The sequence below is a fragment of the Etheostoma cragini genome, chromosome 8, assembly GCF_013103735.1.
Source record: "Etheostoma cragini isolate CJK2018 chromosome 8, CSU_Ecrag_1.0, whole genome shotgun sequence".
In the NCBI taxonomy this organism is placed as follows: Eukaryota; Metazoa; Chordata; class Actinopteri; order Perciformes; family Percidae; genus Etheostoma; species Etheostoma cragini.
The window spans coordinates 24,215,425-24,228,841 of NC_048414.1; the positions used below are offsets into that span (position 1 = coordinate 24,215,425).

The following is a 13,417-nucleotide window of genomic DNA, read 5'->3' on the forward strand; positions in this document are numbered from 1 at the left end:
GAGTCATGTTGTGGTAGCGAGTGATAGGCGTACACGCACGCTTACCCATACCCACATACTGTAATTTGACACATTGGTTTATTTCTCTTCCCTTAATTATGTTATTATTTTATGTTATTATTTTTCATTTAGAAATATTCCATCATCATACTGTTCTGTGCGAGGCAACCAGTGGGAAAACCGGCTGTTTTTGTGTGTGTTTGTAGTCTTCCTTTTATTGTGTTGTATGCTTTTTGGATGTTTTCCAACAATAAATCTATAACATAACATAATTTATGTTGAAACTATGAAGGTTGCAATTTCTGCAACTTTATGTTTTACTTTGTCATTTGTGTGGCTGGATCTGAGAACACATACTGGTTATCAATGACATTGCTTATGTTGATATATATATATACGTGTATATATATATACACACGTATATATATATATATATATATATATATATATATATATATATATATATATACACACACTACCGGTCAAAAGTTTGGGGTCACTCACAAATTTCCATTGGACTCCATTATAGACAGAATCCCAGCTGAGATCAGTTGCCTTCTTTTTTTTAACCAGGGCAGCAGTTTCTAGATTACGTTATGTGCTTACATAATTGCAAAAGGGTTGTTTCATATTTTCTTAGTTAGTTTTTTAAAATAATATCAGATTAGTAAACAAAATGTGCCTTTGGAACATTGGATGAATGGTTGCTGATAATGGGAAATGTAGATATTGCATTAAAGATCAGCCACCCACCCAGATCAGCTGGTATCCTGTCTATAATGGAGTGAAATGGAAATTTGTAAGTGACCCCAAACTTTTGACCGTTAGAGTGTATATATAGTTACACTATCTTACTGCGCAAAGTCAGTATCTTGTATATTATTGTTATTTTAACTAGGTGCCCTTCAGAGTGTGTTTTTTCTATGTCATCATCCCACAACTGCAATAGCTTATATATTGATAATGTTTATTGTCTTTGTTTGCATATTACACCGTATAATTACCTACAACGTTAAATGCAGGCTTCTGTAATTTGTCAGGCTTCTTTATTAGTTAACAGACCGTTTATTTGTAGTTTACAGGTTAAAGCAAAGTAAGGTGGATGAATAAAGTTTGAAAACATACCTTTACTTGTACACATTAATATACAGTACATCTGCTGTGTTTTGTTGGTATTGTTTACCTGTAATACATTTCCATCCGACCTGTTCTCTTCACACGCTGACTGGTATGAATGTGAAAGTAAAACAGTGTAAGCTGCTAAAACCTACGTATAATGTAGTGCAGTGATGTTATTGATTCTATAACTTATGCAATACAAAGCATACTTACTCATATTAAACAAAAATGGCAACAAGCAACAGCTGTCTTTTTAATAACACAAAACATTCTAGTCAGACATTAACAAACCAGTGACACCAGAAACAAATGCTGTCCAGATACATGTCAAAAGAGATGATATTGTTGTTTGAGTGCTGTGTATTGCAAACATACATTGTGCCACAAGATGACAGTGATGAGTCATTTAAAAACATTGTGTGATGTAAAAGTTAAACTCGTACGGTTGTATTTCCCATGTTGGCTATTGAGGCTGTGTATTGGTACAATTATTATTTGTGACAGACATGTTTACAAATTGTTGTCTAAACCTCTTAAAGATACTTAAAGATGTCTGTTCCATTAGAGTTAATAATTAATAATCGCGTATAATCATTTATTCTTGAGAGGATACGTGCGTCTTGGAGGAATATAGAGTTTAATGTCCCTAAATGTAAAATTATCCAGCGAATTATTCGTATTACCTTCTACTTTTATTTTGTTTCCCACTGGTATCGGATTTATTTTACTTTTTATATACTGTGGAAACAAAGTTGTAAATAAGTTAGGCCTGTGTGTGAGGTCTGTGTTGCAATCATGCAATGGTCAGAATATCAATATTATATTAAGAATAATAATAGCTTGGAATATCAGGATCACAAGTAGGCTGTGTAATGTATATTTCAGTGTGGCATCTGACTATTGATTGTCATTGTGTGCAAAGTATCAGAGTTGCTGTTTGTTAGAACCGTACGTCGCCTTAAGCCTAGACACTTATTGCAAGTATTTGGGTTTGCATAAAATTAGTCGTTATGGAATTCAACTTGCATTGCACCTGTATTCATTCACCGATATATGCTCCTTATTGCGCATAATATCCCAAATCTTTATCAGGCTATTACAAAAAGGTCCAATATAAAACTGCCAGGCACTTGGGGAAAAAAGGAGATATTACGAGGCGCTCCTGAAGGCATCATGCCTATCACATGGCAGGTAATAGTTGAAGCTCGCGCTTCACCATAGCGAGTAGCCTACAGACTAGGGACAACTCTACAGTTCAGAGCACCTAGCATGTGTGAACGTGTTGAATGTGTGTGTTAGGGGCGTGTGTGTGTCTGTATATTTGTCTGCTTACTTTATCTTCAAGTGTCTCCCGCAAACAAAACTAAAGGATTTTGTTCGATAAAGCATCAGCATCACTGGAAGTCGCATATCGTAAGTAATATTAACTGCATGAAGCTACTGTAATTCCTAAAGTAACCTAGTCTACGTCTGTAACATTAATGTAAATGTGTCATTTAAAGTGAGTAAGGTTATTGTTAATTTCTCGTGGGATTTAAATATTATTGTGATACTGTACCTGGAGATACGTTTACTATAAACTTAACGTTTGCCAGCACGAGTGTAACAAATAATATAAAGCTGGAGTTAAGGGACTGTTTGAGCATTGTGAGCCTTGCCATTTTTAATAGTTTTCCTTTTTAACGCAGTTAAAGTGGTTCATGGTTCATGAACTATTGTGCCTAGGGAAAAACAATGATAATATACCTTAAATATGTACATGTCGACTGTAGGCTAATGGTAGGAATACGAGAGTAGTAAGTCAACAGTAAGTTTATGAATCCCTATGGTCACCACATTTAATTTAGCTCATGTGATCAAGATATGTGTGGACGATTTAATATGCCCTTTTTTCCAACTTGACAGCACATTTGGCTTGTGTACAAGGATAATTTAGAAAACATTGTACTTTTTGTGACACTGGTGCTTCTCTGCTTGCTCAGTCATGTATTGTCAGCTTGGAGCTATTAAATGATGTTTAGTTGCACTGACACATGCTGTGTAATTGCAGATCATCAATTTCTGACAGCGTGAGTAAAGCAGGGGGGAGGGAGCCAGAAAAAGGGGATGCTGATATGCTAATGAAAGAATATTGAGGCTGATGTGTGGCTCCTCTCTGCTGAAGCATCTGCTGCATCTAACACTGTAGATAGTGTACATAAACACAAACAGGCATGCACATGCACACACATCACAGACAAGCGACTCGAGAGGGCTGAAGGAGCCTCCTGCCACTGAATACAGCTGGCTGGTGCCTCTTTTCTATTGCAAATCTCATTTTAAAGGGAGAGTTGAAAGGCGTCATTGCCGCTGACAACGGTGAATTGATTAAGGCTGCTTTGGTTGGGACTTGAGTGGCATTAGCAATAGAAACAACAGAGGAAATAAAAAACAGGAGCTGGAGTGAAGTGGCTGTGGATAAATGCCCTAAATGAATTGTAAGTAACACATGTATTTTTGTAACAGTCATAAAACCGTAGGTTTTGACAGTGTTATTAGCCGACTTTGGAGTAGGTTTTAGAGGTACATGAGTGCACATATGCATGCATGCATTGGGCACACACACACACACACACACACACACACACACACACACACACACACACACACACACACACACACACACACACACGCACACACTGGAACAGTAGAGGCTGGCATTTATTCCTGTGATCAAAGCCGTTTGTGTAATACCAAGCGTCGTTTTGCTCTGCAGCCATATGGGTTCCATGATTGCTCTGTCATCCCAACTACTGCTGCTAATCACACAACTAATGTAGTTCACTGGAGTTAATCTACTGTTCACTGATGGCCAGGACAGACAGAAAAAGAGAGAGAAGAATAATAGGAAGTATAGATATACAGTAGGGGAAATTAACGCAGAGGAATAGTTATAAAAGAGAGGTGAGAGGAGAAAGGAGTAAAAAGGCAGTAAAGGAGAAAAAAGGGGAGAGACCAGGAAGTCAGGCTGTTAATCTACGAGGAATAATCCTCTGCTTGCTGAGGGAATGGAAGAAAATATAGTAGCAGAGAGAGAGAGAGAGACTGAGGAAAAAATAAATGACTAGTTTATTAGTAGTTATTGTTGGTTTGCTGTCACATAAGAGAAAGGGGGGAGAGGGGGAGGAAATGAGAAAAAGGTGGTGAAAAGAGCAGATTATAGATGCTACACAGGTTAAAGTAATATTTCTGTTAAAGAGAGAAATAAAATGGTAGGAGAGAGTGCTTAGTGGCCACACTGGGATTTCTGGAAAAGAGAGAAGGCTAGAGAAAAAGAAAGGAAATGGATTAAGTTTTTAAGTTTCCTTTTTTGCAGTCCACACTACAACAACCCAGAATATAAATAGGTGGGGTGAATTAAAGGTTTAACATATACAACGGAAAGGGGGTTGGGGGAAATGCTCGATAACCATTACAATTATGCAAATATAATGTATCACCATGAGGTGTCACGGAACTTCAGCTTTAATCCCCTTTTTGAGTGTGATTATTATGCAGCCTGTGCTGTATGTAGATTTTGGCATCTCTCTTAAAATATACTCTTGTTGTAAGAGAAAAGTAGGTAGAATGATAAAGGCTTGAGAGGACTTACTGGAAGATGTTTTACTTTAAATATGTGAATGCTATTTCCTGTGAGGGAACTTTATTTGGCAAATTAATTTACAACATGCTACATTCAATAGTCAGTAATCATACACAATAATTAATCTTACAAAAAAGAAAACCTGTGAGTAGGAGTAGAGGGGTAAACTGACACAAAAATTGAAATGTTTTTAGACAAGGCTGTTTTCTTTTAATTCAACAGTTTAAGATTTACACCACTGAACTGTCAGTGTCAGTTGTCACTTTGCTTGAATGTCACAAAAAGTGAAAACAATAGTCTGTAGTACAGTAGGCTATAGCAATGTGTAAAAATTGCAGTTTTATCAAAATTGCAATATGGACTAGTGCAATATCCAAATCGCACAGAGGTGCAATATTTGTTAAAAGGCAAAATAAGTGTCAAACCATTCTGAAGGAAGTATTGTGGTGCTGCAGAGACGTCCCAACCTATAAATCCTATCCTACATACTACAGAAAACATCTTTGTTTGGTGCAGATCATTGCAAAAGTCACACTATTATCATCTTAATTTTTTTTTCTTTCTAATATTAGTCAATGAAAATGAGAGTAATGATACAAACAGGTTAATTCTCTTCAGTATCGTGAATCATATTGTAATCGTATTATCAGTTAAAAACACTCGCAATTATAGTTATTTAATTATTATTTAATTATAAAAATAGTTATTTTCCTCATTTTGTGCAGCCATACTGACGTGTTGTAAAAACAAATCACATTTGTTGAAGAAGCGGGCAATGTTACTTTTCAAAGTCAATTTGTGATCAATGATTGAACCAAGGTATTTATACTATTCCTCTAGTCTCTCTATTGTCTGGCCACCTGAAGCACAGGGGGGCTGGTGGAGGACTGCCTGAAATCTATGAGCCTCTCCTTGGTTTAAGAGATGTTCAGGGTTAGGTTGTTATCCCTGCACCAGAGAGACAGGTTGGCCACTGCGGACTGCAGTCTGTGTTAGTAGTCTAGTTATAGAATAGAGGCCTACGATATTAGCTTAAAATTGCATATTAAGATTCTGTATAGAGCGATTTTAGTGAGTAAATATAACTCAAAACTTTACCATCTGTCACCTTCAACCCCAGTAGAAATTACTTTTTTTTTTTTTTTAAATCAAGCATTAGGCCTAAAGACCCACATCAAGTCAATTTTACCATGTGGGCTTGGGTACAAGCAGGTATCAACTGGTTTATAGCCAAGTTGCCTGACAGCTTGGGAATGAACAACAGCTGTGAAACTGTGTTGTACTGTACTGTGGCCTGGTTGTCATAAATCAAAACAAATTTTCATAATCAACTCGAGAGGACCTCAGTTAAGACACAAACATTGATTTATTTATCCGTGACACAATTGTTAAACCTCAAAAGCTAACAAAAAAGTAATCATCTTAGTCCAGGAGTAAATGTAATAGAAATAAAGGGTTAGCTGAAGTGGGGACTGGAAGCGCTAAAATGGCAAATGAATAATGGAAAGAAGGGAAATTAGCTGTGTTGTTAACAAACGACTGGAGGATAAAAGCTTACATTATTTGATTTTGTTTCCATCAGCTCCCTTGTGTTCTCTGAGGAAAAAAACAGGGAGTAATTGTGAGGCTGTTAGATGATGTAGCCCAGTGGTTCTTCAGTTGTTTATGAGCCAATGACCCCTAAAGAATAAAAATGATATAAAAAATCTACAAGTTTCTAAATATAAAAGTCTATTGAAATTACTGTTCATATTGCTGATTTTCCCATTTTGCAAATTAGCCAAAAAATCCATCATGGCGGACTTTTATGGTCAAGAGGCTTTTTTGTAGAGCACATTGAGCTGGAGTTTTGTGACAAATTTCAGTTTTTACTTTTTTTTGTCTTAAATTATAGTGACACCAAATGGGATCATATTTTATGGGATGTATTAGCACATTATTTCCAGTTATAGTGACATTTTCTCTGTCTCAAGCTTGTTCCAGCCCACAGCAACTTGAGAAAAGGCATAAATGCTAAATATGCCACACCCCACATCCCCAGCTATGTGGCAGCCCCTACTACTGCCACATAGCTGAGTAATATGTAAGACAGTATGATAATGCACTCACTGAGTCAAAAAAGCTGCTTGGCTCTAAATGGCAAGATGGCTAAAGGTTGAGGGTGGAGTATGGCTGTCATGAACACACAGTTTTCAACTTGTGTTATAGAATAGTATAATTATGTTTGCAAGTGCCGTAGCTTGCTAATACATAACTAACATTAGCTTACTAACAGCTAACTTGTCCTCTCTGGTAGACAAAGGGTACTAAAATTATCATTTACCATGCTTAAATCTTGTATTTTTAGCTAGGTACAGGCACTTTGTAGAGTCATTTTTGCTGCTGGTGGGGCGCGGGACTTAAATGCGCTGTGTCTCTATGGTTGGAAAGAGGTGGACCATAGTAGAATGTGATTGGCCAGTGTTCAGCACAGGTCACCGCATAGCTCTTTTTAGATTTTGGTGCCACTCTAATCCAAGGCAGCATGCTGGGTGAAAAAAACAACATGAGTACTCCGCGGAGTAAACTCCCCAGAGCTAGGTTAGTAACAAGTACTAATGGCACAACTCCTCACTCCCTTTATCAATGAGAAGTTTTAAGTTGTGGCGGCGGTGTCTGCCTCCCGAACACAGACTGGGAGCTGGTTCCACAGGAGAGGAGCCTGATAGTTGAAGGCTCTGGCTCCCATTCTACTTTTAGAGACTCTAGGAACCACAAGTAACTGCATTCTGGGAGCGCAGTGCTCTGGTGGGACAATAAGGTACTAAGAGCTCTAGTGGGACAATAAGGTACTAAGAGCTCTTACAGATATGATGGTGCTTGACCATTTAGAGCTTTGTAGGTCGGAAGAAGGATTTTAAAGGATTTCAAGCCAATGCAGAGAAGCTAACACATGAAAGCTAATACATGAAGCTCATACAATGGGGTCTGTTGGTCTACTTCTTTAACTGTCTATGGCAGTAATGCCTAGCCATCACCAGAAAAGTGCTTCTCTTTTCCTTCACTGGTCCCCGTCCAGAACAACGGGATCTGTTGGTCCACTTCTTTAACTTTCTACGAGTCAAGCCCCAACCGACCTAAAAAACGGCATGTTGTCCGGCATGTCCGATTTACAGCCCCCTCTCATGGCTTTAAATAGCTCACTGTTCAGGCTACACATTGTAAACAGCGCGTGGCTCGATTGCCTGCTCTTCTGGTAACGTTAGCCGCTAGCAGGGATAGCATAGTGGACCATTCGGGATCACTCAACTGGCAGTGTCTAAATGTAATTTGCAAGTAACCAACTCGGATACTCTCTGAAGCCTGAAGCAAATATAATGCTTAGCTACCTGTTCAGGAAGAAATTAGCCAACTTGGCATCCTTTTGGATTCTAAGCTGCCAATATTTACCCAGTGTTTGTAACGTATCTGGTCACGCAACTGTTAAAAACACTGTTGTTATTTCTGCACAGTACCTTTTGAAAAGATGCAGTCTGGAATGTGTCTAGGGACACTGGTGGTTGCACTATGACCATTCATTGCACTTTATTATGTTATTCTATGCTCTGTTGCAAATGTTTTGTATGCCTTGTTATGACATATTGATATTTTTCAAATATTTTAATATAGGAGTTTATGTTTCAAGTTAAAATACATGGACTCTTAGAAAATATTTTTATTCCTGTGGCATCAAAATCGGCATTGAGATTTTACTGGTATAGGCACCAACTACTGAATTTTTGGTATCATGACTCCCCCATTGCCCCATTCTAACTGTATGGGGGAATATACCAAAGCATATGTTAAGGATACATGCTTTTGTAATAAACACAGAAACTACAATTTGTTGTCTTATTTTAGTTAACAGTCACATTTAATTGAATAGTGCTTGACAAATGCACAATCAGAAATTCAAACAAAGTATTATTGTCAGTGTATTGTATTGCTGCGAGTGTCTAACACCCAGTGTGCGAAAGACTGAGTGAGAGCCAGAAAGAATGGGTGGTAGAAGCTCAGTCAGTAGGGAGTTGGTTTGGGAACCGGAGGATTGCTGGTTCAAGTCTCCATACGGACCAAAGTGTGGTCCAACCCCCAACTGCTTGGGGCGCCTGTCCATGGGCAGCCCCCTCATTCACGTTTATAACGTGCCCTGTTTAAGCCTGCTGGGTGCTAGCGGGAGGATAACACGGTGTAGACGGCACCAATTGTTTTTGTTTTTCTCTGTAATGACCGTACTCCAAATTTACAGAATCAACTTGGAATCGACTGGAATTGTTAATTGTTTTTTTTTTAAAGTTTGAAAGTGTAAATAGTTTTTTTTTACTTTCAAAGATATCAACAATTTGTAGGCCATCCCCTGCAAGTGACTGTGGGGATCCCCTAGGTGTGCTGGACCCCCTGGATCCCTGCACTAGACTTTTTAGCCTGTAGCCTATAAAATGAAGTTTAAATTAAAGTGCATTATTTTAAGTACAATAAAATCAATGTAGGTTTTACTGCTGTGTTCATTCTTTTTTTATGTTCCTCTGCCAGGAATATACTGTTCGGGATTCACTGTGCTGCAGAAATGTCCACGGATATTATAATTGTACCAACAGGAACCCTCACTAGGCCGAAAAACTTTAATTTATTTGCCAAAAATAAGGCCAAATATTCATTGCGTTTCCACTATGTAGTCATTCTGCAGTGCAAACCACCATGAACGGCAGCAATGCACCGCTGTGAGTCTATGAATGAGGCAACCGTCTGTGGTTAATTCACATCTGTAACAGCAGGACAGATGACTGAGTAATCTAAACTGCTAACGTCAGTTTAAAAGTTGTCGGAAGCCTTCCGGTTACCAACAGGTGTGGTGAATGGCACGCTGGAGGCTGATGGATTGGCTGTTTTTTGGTTTAAGCTGAGAGATTATAAGATTAAAAATGATCGGTGATGCTGTTTTTTCCTCATTTTCCTCTGTTTCTTGCTGTTAAGAGTGGTTTATGTAGATTTCAAAAAGTAAATAACATTTTTTTTTTTTACTTTTAAAGTGGTAAATTGAGAACAGAATTTGGTGTAGTGGTCTGCCTGTGCACTTGCTTCTTGATGACATTTACCTGAGACCTGTTAAAAGGCAGACCCACACAGCCTGTTCTATGTAACTGTAACATAATCCTGTAATGTGAACTGTCTTTGTTCTTTTCCAGATAGCTTGTTAGCAGGTTGTGACTGTGAAAACTCACTCTACAGTTCACTGCTTGGCTGTCATTATAGAGATATAAGTTGTTAACACCCTGCAAGTTTGTGTTCAGTAATTTTTCAGTGGGTGGAAAATCATAAATTTTAGACAGAATTTGGTTGAAGACTAATGAGGATGCCAGTGGACTTCTCTCATAGGCTAGGGCCACTATTGTTACTTTTACATGCGGTTCATGGTCTGATCTTTATGTTGTACTTTCTTAAGATACTCATTTTGAATATTTAGCTTTTATGTTAAATGGGACAACAGGAATTGAGAGATAGGCCTGATGATGGCTTTTAACTAAAACTCTACTGGGATAAAGCCGGCTGTGTTTTGGCATAAAGTAGCATTCCACCAATTTTATACATAACGCTCAGTTGTCTTGCCATGAGTATCTCTCAGTCTGTGAAAATTGTTATACATAGTAAATATGTGATTTTGGAGGAGCTTTGTCAAGTAAAAGTAACAATATAACCAAGGGTGAACTCAGTTTGGGATTAGAGACTACACATTTACAGTTAAAACTGAGGGTGTTGAGCATTATGAGCAGATGTGGGCATCTACCAGACAGGGAGGGTAAAACTAAATTATGCTATTAGTGTAATAATGGGAAATGAGTATTACCAAGGAATCTTTTCCTGATTTACCAATGCTAGGGACACTAAATCTGGATTTCTCAGCCTCTGTTGCTTTGAATTTTACCTTTTTTCAATGTCTGGTGCAACTTAACCAAGTGATCATGCTTAATAGTACTAATCAGCATTATGGGCAAACAATCAGTTTTGTTGGTTGTTTAAAAGCTGGGAACTCTTGGAAAAGTTGTTTACATTAACTCTTAAGAAAGATGTATTGTTTTTGTGACGTGTTGCATGTGGCATCCTCTTCAACACACCAGAATGTGGCCAATCACGTTGCGTATCTGCTACCATAGATCAGCCCTCGCTCGTTTGATTTATCCCTCCCGCTTGTGCTGAGACAAACTCTTTTTTTCTGGGATTAACTGGCAGGTTCAGGAGCAGCAGAACTATTGAACAAGTAAAATGTATGTTATTTTGCTTTTAATGTGATCATTCGTAGCAGTATGATGTTTGGAAGTTTGGCTTAATGCAATATTCGATATTAAAATGTCAACTTGGCCCTGACGCATACGGTTAATGGCTGTAGTGAATGCTATGTAAGTTGCCATTAACATACAGTGCTTAAGCTAACTGTTAACTTTTACATGCAGGCAGGGAAGAGTTTTAGTATTTAACGTTAGGTTGATATTTCTCTTGGTGGACATGCTAACTCAACAGAGCTTTCTTAAGTTTTTTTAAGTCAGCAAAGTCAATTTGGGCTGACAGAAATCCATATACGCTAAAGAGTTTCATATTAATGTGCTAGAAATGATACCAAAAAATGTTAGCTTTGATTGCTAAGTCGCTAATATTAGTGACTATAGCTAAGGATGTATGCCTTCAATTTGGAATAAATCCCCAACATTGTCTCCGGCAAAGCACCCCCACACCATCACCCCTCCTCCTCCATGCTTCACGGTGGGAAACAGGCATGTAGAATCCATCCGGTCACCTTTTCTGCGTCGCACAAAGACATGGCGGTTGGAACCAAAGATCTCAAATTTGGACTCATCAGACCAAAGCACAGATTTCCACTGGTCTAAGGTCCATGCCTTGTGTTTCTTGGACCAAACAAATCTCTTCTGCTTGTTGCCTCTCCTTGCAGTTGCAGCCTCCTCTTAACAGTTTTTCTAGAGATGGGTTTGCTGCTAGAGCTCTGTGTGGTAATCAACTGGTCTCTAATCTGAGCTGCTGTTAACTTTTGATTTCTGAGACTGGTGACTCGGATTAATTTATCCTTAGCAGCAGAGGTGACTCTTGGTCTTCTTTTCCTGGAGCGGTCCTCATGTCAGCCAGTTTTTGTTGTAGCGCTTTGTGGTTTTTGTGGCTGCACTTGGGGACACATTCAAAGTTTTTGCAATTTTCCGGACTGACTGACCATCATATGTTAAAGTAATGATGGCCACTTGTTTCTCTTTACTTAGCTGATTGGTTCTTGCCTAATCATGAATTCTAACAGTTGTCCAATAGGGCTGTCGGCTGTGTATCAGCCTGACTTCTGCACAACACAACTGATGGTCCCAACTCCATTAATAAGGCAACAAATTCCACTAGTTAACACTGACAAGGCACACCTGTGAAGTGAAAACCATTTCAGGTGACTACCTCATGAACCTCACTGATTAAACACCAAGGGTTTTCAGCGCTATCAAAAAAGCAAATGGTGAATATTGAAGATTACCGGTTGCAATTACCATTTGAAGAAACTAGAATATAAGACATTTTTTCAGTTATTTCACACTTTTTCGTTAAGTACATAATTACACATGTGTTCATTCATAGTTCTGATGCCTTCAGTGATAATCTACAATGTAAATAGTCATGAAAATAAAGGGAACGCATTGAATAAGAAGGTGTCCAAGCTTTTGGCCTGTACTGTAAATGTAGCCTAAGAGTAGTGACTACACCACCAAGTTTCTAGAACCAGAAGAGACTTGGCTAAATTACGCTGGGCAACTTTCTTGTGTCGTCATGCCAAGATTGATCAAGAGAGCAATCATGTGGCACACCTGGTATGTATTAGCTTTATTAGCAACACATTTACCTGCTACTCATAATGCTTTTAAAGTAAAATTGAAAGCTTGAAAACTGTAACTTAATTATTTGCTGTAACTCTACTCATAAAAGTGTGTGTTCATTGTTTTAAAAAATGTGGCTGTAAAAGAGAGCCTGCTATTTGGGATATTGTTCCCCATTAGCCAAACGCATCCAAAACTTGAGAAAGAAATTGTCAAATAAATAATGTACTTTTTCAGTTTTGTGTAAAGCATCACACATCAGCTGTGTTGTTGAAGATAATCAGGCTTTTTGCATTTACCTGTAGGCGTCAGGTTACAGACATTCTGTGTCCGTTACCAAGCAAATGGTTTAATTTACAAAACAAATACAATTATTAAAACATAATTAAAAAACCAGGCCCCAAAGGGGTGAGCCAGGCTTTGAAGACAATTTGACAGAGGCAAGGCAGCTTTATTTGTATAGCACATTTCAGCAACAGGGCAATTCAAAGTACTTTACATAAAAAGATTAAAATAATAAAAGTTACAGTGCAATACAAGAAATTAAACATTAAAGAGCATTTAAAAAAAAGTCAAAATAAAATACAAAGATAAAAGTTACATCGTATTATGAGGAATTAAACATTAAAGAACAGTTAAAAACAGTTAAACTTTTAAAAGCAGATAAAGTAGCAGATTTTAGGCCGCTAGTATGGGACAGTCTATAAGCCGCTGCCCCACACATGTTATTGGAGCACAATAACCATCTAGTGGGAACCCGAACCTGGTTGAGCAATACATTAGGCATTCTATACAGGCAGAC

At 38.1% G+C, this 13,417-nt stretch overlaps 1 protein-coding gene across 2 annotated transcripts in view; it reads left to right on the top strand.

Moving 5' to 3' along the window:
* The first annotated feature begins 2,307 nt into the window (after positions 1-2,307).
* Positions 2,308-13,417, top strand: part of ppfibp2b (PPFIA binding protein 2b) — a 110,133-nt gene continuing 99,023 nt past the window's right edge. For both annotated transcript variants that reach the window (XM_034878331.1, XM_034878332.1), the window contains exon 1: positions 2,308-2,532. The gene's annotated coding sequence lies outside the window, so the exon portion shown is untranslated. The remainder of the gene's footprint in view (positions 2,533-13,417) is intronic.